Source organism: Nematolebias whitei, chromosome 17 (genome assembly GCF_014905685.2).
Source record: "Nematolebias whitei isolate Nwh7 chromosome 17, NemWhi1, whole genome shotgun sequence".
Taxonomy (NCBI): Eukaryota; Metazoa; Chordata; class Actinopteri; order Cyprinodontiformes; family Rivulidae; genus Nematolebias; species Nematolebias whitei.
In genome coordinates this window covers 3,188,597-3,195,255 of record NC_056514.1, presented here as the reverse complement: position 1 = coordinate 3,195,255, position 6,659 = coordinate 3,188,597, and the positions used below count along the sequence as shown (strand labels likewise).

Sequence of the window (6,659 nt, the reverse complement as noted above, 5' to 3'; positions counted from 1 at the left end):
CCTTAGAGAGTCGTACGAGGTTATCCAAACAGAAGTTATAATCCCAAAACGTCTCTGGATCATCTTGAATGCGTTTGCATCCAAGAACTCTGAACTCCTTTCATCTCTTTAGCTCTTACACTCTAGCTCTTTAACTCCATCACTCTTCAGCACTCTAGCACTCTCAGAGCTCTGCAGCATCAGACTCTCTAAGAACCGGGAAGTTGCCACATTTTAAATGAGTTGACTTCCGGGTCAATTTAGAGCTTTCTGATTCGTGGATGGACCAGAATAGAGGTGTGGTTTGTGATGTAAGATGTTATCAAATTCAAGGTCAGAGAATGAGATTGTTTAACAACAGACAGAGAGATTATTGCAGAAAACCAGACTTCGTGGAGTCAAACTCTGCTGTATCTTCTGTAAAGATTAAACATGACATTTCTTCTCGGTAAACATTTTAGTTGACCGAAGCCTGAACTTTAACATACTTACAAAACTTGCTCATTGCAGACAGAAAAATCAAGAAATGCATATTAACCTGATTTCTTCTTTGAATGAGGAATAAAAATCATTACTTACTGTTTATGTAAAATAAAAATGAGTAGTTCTCTTCAACCTGTAAGCATTGAGTGAACTAACACAATTTGATTATCAAACATTTGTAAAACAGTAATGATCATAGAGAATTGTCTTTTCTGCTTGATTAATTCAAGAAAGAAAGTCTCCAGATGGTTCGAACTGTATTTCTGGATGCAGATCAATGAAATAACAGTCTCTGTCCATCTGATCAGATTTGAGGTCAGATCAGGTTCACTACACAATATTATTCGGCCCCCTTGTGTTAATACTTTGTAGCGCCGCCTTTTGCTGCAGTTCCAGCTGCAAGTCTCTTGGGGTATGTCTCTATCAGGGTTGAACATGGAGACACTGAAGTTCTGCCCATTCTTCCTGCAGAACAGCTGGAGCTCAGTGAGGTTGAATGGAGAGCGTTTGTGAACAGCAGTCTTCAGTTCTTTCCACAGATTCTTGATTGGATTCAGGTCTGGACTTTGACTTGGCCATTCCAACACCTGGATACGTTTATTTTTGAACCATTCCATTGTAGATGTGTCTTTATGTTTTGGATCATTGTCTTGTTGGAAGATAAATCTCCGTCCCAGTCTCAGGTCTCTTGCAGACTCAAACAGGTTTTCTTCCATAATGGTCCTGTATTTGGCCCCATCCATCTTCCCATCAAGTCTGACCATCTTCCCTGTCCCTGCTTACGAAAGGCAGGCCCAAACCATGATGCTGCCACCACCATGTTTGACAGTGGGGATGGTGTGTTCAGGGTGTGTTGCTTTTACCCCAAACATATCGTTTTGCATTGTGGCCAAACAGTTGGATTTTGGTTTCATCTGACCAGAGCACCTTCTTCCAAAAAAGTTGGGACACTAAACAAATTGTGAATAAAAACTGAATGCAATGATGTGGAGATGGCAAATGTCAATATTTTATTCGTAATATAACATAGATGACAGATCAAAAGTTTAATCTGAGTAAATTTAACATTTTAAAGGAAAAATATGTTGATTCAAAATTTCACAGTGTCAACAAATACCAAAAAAGTTGGGACAAGTAGCAATAAGTGGCTGGAAAAAGGAAATTGAGCATATAACGAACAGCTGGAAGACCAATTAACACTAATTAGGTCAATTGACAACATGATTGGATATAAAAAGAGCTTCTCAGAGTGTCAGTGTCTCTCAGAAGCCAAGATGGTAAGAGGATCACCAATTCCACCATTGTTGCGCAGAAAGATAGTGCAGCAATACCAGAATGGTGTTACCCAGCGTAAAATAGCAAAGACTTTTAAGTTATCATCATCAACCGTGCATAACATCATCAAAAGATTCAGAGAATCTGGAACAATCGCTGTGCGTAAGGGTCAAGGCCGTAAAACTCTACTAGATGCTCGTGATATCCGGGCCCTTAAACATCACTGCACCTCAAACAGGAATGCCACTGTCAAGGAAATAACAGAATGGGCTCAGGAATACTTCCAGAAAGCATCGTCATTGGACACAATCCACCGTGCCATCCGCTGTTGCCAGCTGAAACTCTACAGTGCAAAGAGGAAGCCATTTCTAAGCAAGCTCCACAAGCTCAGACGTTTGCACTGGGCCAGGGGTCATTTGAAATGGAGTGTGGCAAAATGAAAGACTGTTCTGTGGTCAGATGAGTCACGATTTGAAGTTCTTTGTGGAACACTGGGACGCCATGTCATCCGGACCAGAGAGGACAAGGATAGCCCAAGTTGTTATCAACGCTCTGTTCAGAAGCCTGCATCACTGATGGTATGGGGTTGCATGAGTGCTTGTGGCATGGGCAGCTTGCATGTCTGGAAAGGCACCATTAATGCAGAGAACTATGTTCAGGTTCTAGAACAACATATGCTCCCATCTAGACGTCCTCTCTTTCAGGGAAGACCCTGCATTTTTCAACACGATAATGCCAGACCACATTCTGCAGCAATCACAACATCATGGCTACGTAGGAGAAGGATCCGGGTACTGAAATGGCCAGCCTGCAGTCCAGATCTTTCACCTATAGAGAACATTTGGCGCATCATAAAGAGGAAGGTGCAACAAAGAAGGCCCAAGGCGATTGAACAGTTAGAGGCCTGTATTAGACATGAATGGGAGAGCATTCCTATTTCTAAACCTGAGAAACTGGTCTCCTCTGTCCCCAGACGTCTGTTGAGTGTTGGAAGAAGAAGGGGGGATGCCACACAGTGGTAAAAATGGACTTGTCCCAACTTTTTGGGGATTTGTTGACGCCATGAAATTTGGAAACAACAGATTTTTCCCTTAAAATGATACATTCTGTCAGTTTAAACTTTTGATCTGTGATTTGTGTTCTATTCTGAATAAAATATTAGATGTTGGCACCTCCACATCATTGCATTCAGTTTTTATTCACAAAGTGGTTAGTGTCCCAACTTTTTTGGAATCCGGTTTGTATATATATGTTTTAAACCCTTCCTACACTCTTGCAATATTCTAAACCATGTTTCTAAACTCTAAACGCTCTAAAAGAGCACTGAATGTCATGATTTCAGCTCTCTGCCTCCTCTGCTCTTTGCCACCTTCAAACGCTTTCAGCCATGCCCACTTTTCCACGGCAGATTAGAGATCAGCTGATCAGCTGCAGGAGGAAGCTTATCCTGCAGTGTTGTCTGCACAGAGGTGCAGGAGGTGCTAATAATTTAAAATAATTAATTTAAATTGAAAATTCCATGCCGATCATGCGGTTCATCCATCAATCAACCAGTTGTGTGTCATTTCCAATCTTATTTTGAAAGACCGCGATAGAGTGAATCCGCGATAAACAAACCGCGAAGTCGCGAGGTACTACTGTATTTTAGCATTCATATACAGGTATATATTGGCGTTTTAAACCCATCCCATACTTGCAATGTTCCTAATAATTTTCAAAACTCTTAAATCTTTTAAAATATTAATTTTATATATGTACTCACCAGAGAAGATGAACTAGAAGAGAAGGAGATGGAAGAATTATCTGTCCATTGATGAAGGTGATGAAGATGAGATGAAACCAGGTGCTTTGGCTTCATCCTTCATAATAAAAGTGTGAGATGGCATCCTTCTCCAGAACGGGCCCGTTTCGTCCACGTTAAAAACTTGTTCTGACCTGTAGACCCCTGGCTCGGCGATCAGATCTTTGAACATTGTGTTAACAAACTCCTCCGCTCCTTCTGTGTCAGCAGACACAGCCTCTCTGTGCAGAGAAACACTTAATAATCCAAATCGTTTCTGAAATTTGTCGAACCATCCCTTGCTGGCACGAAGTGCAGTGGTTCGGTGGTTGAACCAGGTGGTTGAAAGTTCCAGCTTCGGGTTTGTTCCCTTCTCCTCATTTGCGTTGCTGTCTTCTTCCTCCTGCTGCTGCAAGACAATCATAAAGTTGTTTCACCTTTGTCCAGATGGTGTTGGTATCCAAATTTATGTTGTTTTTTTCCTGCAGTCATTAATCCACATGACCAATGCAGCTTTCATCTTAACAATCATGCCGTAGGCGGTCAGCAACATCTGCGTAGGTACGGCCATCGTAAAGTTTGTCCATAAGTTCCACTTTCTCTTTAATCGTCAGCATCTTAAACACCACAGTACAGAAACAGCTTTATTAAAGATCACCAGTGACCTTTTGTTGGCAGCTGATTCTGGTCTCATCATCATTCTCATCCTCCTTGTTCTCAGTGCAGAATAAATCAAGTAATCGCATGATAAATGAAAATTATCTACCTCATTTTCATTTATCAGCTTCTTTTTTTTTTCATTTACTTTTTATTTGTACAGGTAGCCACAAGAACTCATTTGCAAGAGAGACCTGCTTAGGGAGCAGATGGGGGTTAAGGGTCTTGCTCAAGGGCCCAGAGTAGGGCGAATGAGGGTGGGGGCAGGTGTGGGTGCTTCACCTACCCTACCCACATTTTTGATGTTGTCTGTACCGGGGCTTGAACCGGCGATCTTCCAATCACAGGCCCACCTTCTCTAACCTCTGCGCCACCACTCCCCCAGCTTTATCGTTTCTTCGTGTCGCTCTCTTTCTACTGAAGACACAGCTCAACTCCAGCGCTCTTCGCTGACCCTTCCCTTTCTCTTTAAAATCTGTTTTAACGATCCAAAATAGCATTTTTGGATCGTTAAAAGCAGCTAAGCTGAGAAGCTAAGCTACGAGCTAAGCTAACAGGCTGACCTCAGGGAAAAAATGTCCATCTTGTCGAAGCTCCAAAATTCACAGTTGAAACCCGTGCCGACGTGTAAAAAGTTGTATTTCTTTGCAAAAGAAGCTGAGAACTTGTTTACTGATTTTTTCTTTATTAAAAGCTTTGTGTGAAAAATGTTATGCTAAAGAGCTCAAACCACACCGAGTGTCTGCCATTTTGAGAACTGAAGAAAGGAAGGAGAGACGGACCATGTCATGTCAAGGGGCCTCCCTCCCATTTTTCTTAGACGTGGAGCTCACTCCATCACTATTCATCCTTTGATTCAAACAGTCTTATACTGCCATCTGGTGGTTGAAAACGTTACTACATGCAACATGAATTAACAAACATTTCTTCTTAAATTTGACAATAATTAGTAATTATTGTCAATAACAATAATTACTAATTATTGTCAATAACAATAATTAGTAATTATTGTCAATAACAATAATTACTAATTATTGTCAATAACAATAATTACTAATTACTGTCAAATTCCAAACATTATTATTGTTTATTGCAATAATTTCTGAGACAATTAATTGCCCAGCAAAATTTGTTATTGTGACAGACCTGATGTCCTCCTGAACAGATTTTCATCCATTGACATCAGTCATACTCCACTTGCTTGGTTTACCTCATATATTTCAGGCCACACTCAGTTTATTCAATTTAAATCCCATTCCTCAAGTTTGTTTTCCATTTCTTAGATAGAGAACTTTACTAATTTTGTTGTGATTTGGCGTTATATAAATAAACTGAATTGAATTGAATTTCTGCAGGTGTTCACCAGGGTTACATATTAGGGCCCCTTGTATTCATTATTTACATGCTCCCTCTTGGCCATATATTTTGCAAATATAAAATCAATTTCCATTGTTATGCGGACAACACCCAGCTCTACATTTCCTCAAAATACATTTCATTCCATCCACCTCCCTCACTGTCTTATGGAAATTGGATCATGGTTTTCCTCTAATTTTCTTAAACTTAACAGTAAGAAAACAAAGTTTTACTTATTGGCATAGCCTCCACTTTAACCAAATCTCAGTTTTTCCATAAATATTGACAACTCCCATGTTCATCCTTCCCCTCACATAAAGCATCTGGGTGTCGTACTTGATGGTGCACTCTCATTTTAATCTCATATTAATTATATCACCCGATCTGCATACTTGCGCAACATTAACCGACTCCGTCCCTTTCTTACTCCTCATGCTGCTGCCATCCTTGTCCATAGCCTTATCACCTCCTGTATTGATTATTGTAATTCTCTTCTTTTTGGTCTCCCAAATAAGTCTCTCCATAAACTCAGACTCCTTCAGAACTGTGCAGCTCGGGTCATAACTTCCAGAGAACACATCACCCCGGTTCTGCAACATCTTCACTGGTTGCCCATAGAAGCTAGAATAAATTTCAAAAACTCTTCTAACTCTCATGTTCAAGTGCATCCATGACATTGTCCCTCCTTACTTGTGTGATCTGATTCACATCTCCACTGCTTCCCGTACCCTCAGATCCTTGTCTGCCACTCGTCTTATTGTTCCTTCTGCCCGTCTCGTCACCATGGGGAACAGAGCCTTCAGTCGCTGTGCTCCTCAGCTCTGGAACTCCCTCCTGTCATCAGGAACACAGACTCTCTTCCTTCTTTTAAATCACAGATGAAAACACACATGTTCAAACAGGCGTATTCTCTTTAACATGGTTTTAAGTGTTGTCATATCATGACTTGTTTTATATAATAGTTTTGTTGATTCTGTTTTTATTAATTGTTGTTTTTGTTTGTTTTTGTAAGGTGACCTTGGGTTTTTGAAAGGCATCCTTAAATAAAATGTATTACACTATTGTTGTTGTTGTTGTTGTTGTTGTTGTTGTTGTTGTTGTTGTTGTTGTTGTTGTTGTTGTTGTTGTT

The 6,659-nt window shown here is 40.4% G+C and overlaps 1 protein-coding gene across 1 annotated transcript in view; it reads left to right on the top strand.

Annotated features, from left to right (window-relative positions):
* LOC119424214 (signal transducer and activator of transcription 5B) overlaps positions 1-6,659 on the top strand; it is a gene marked incomplete at its 3' end in the record, with an annotated part of 61,944 nt that overhangs the window by 53,377 nt on the left and 1,908 nt on the right.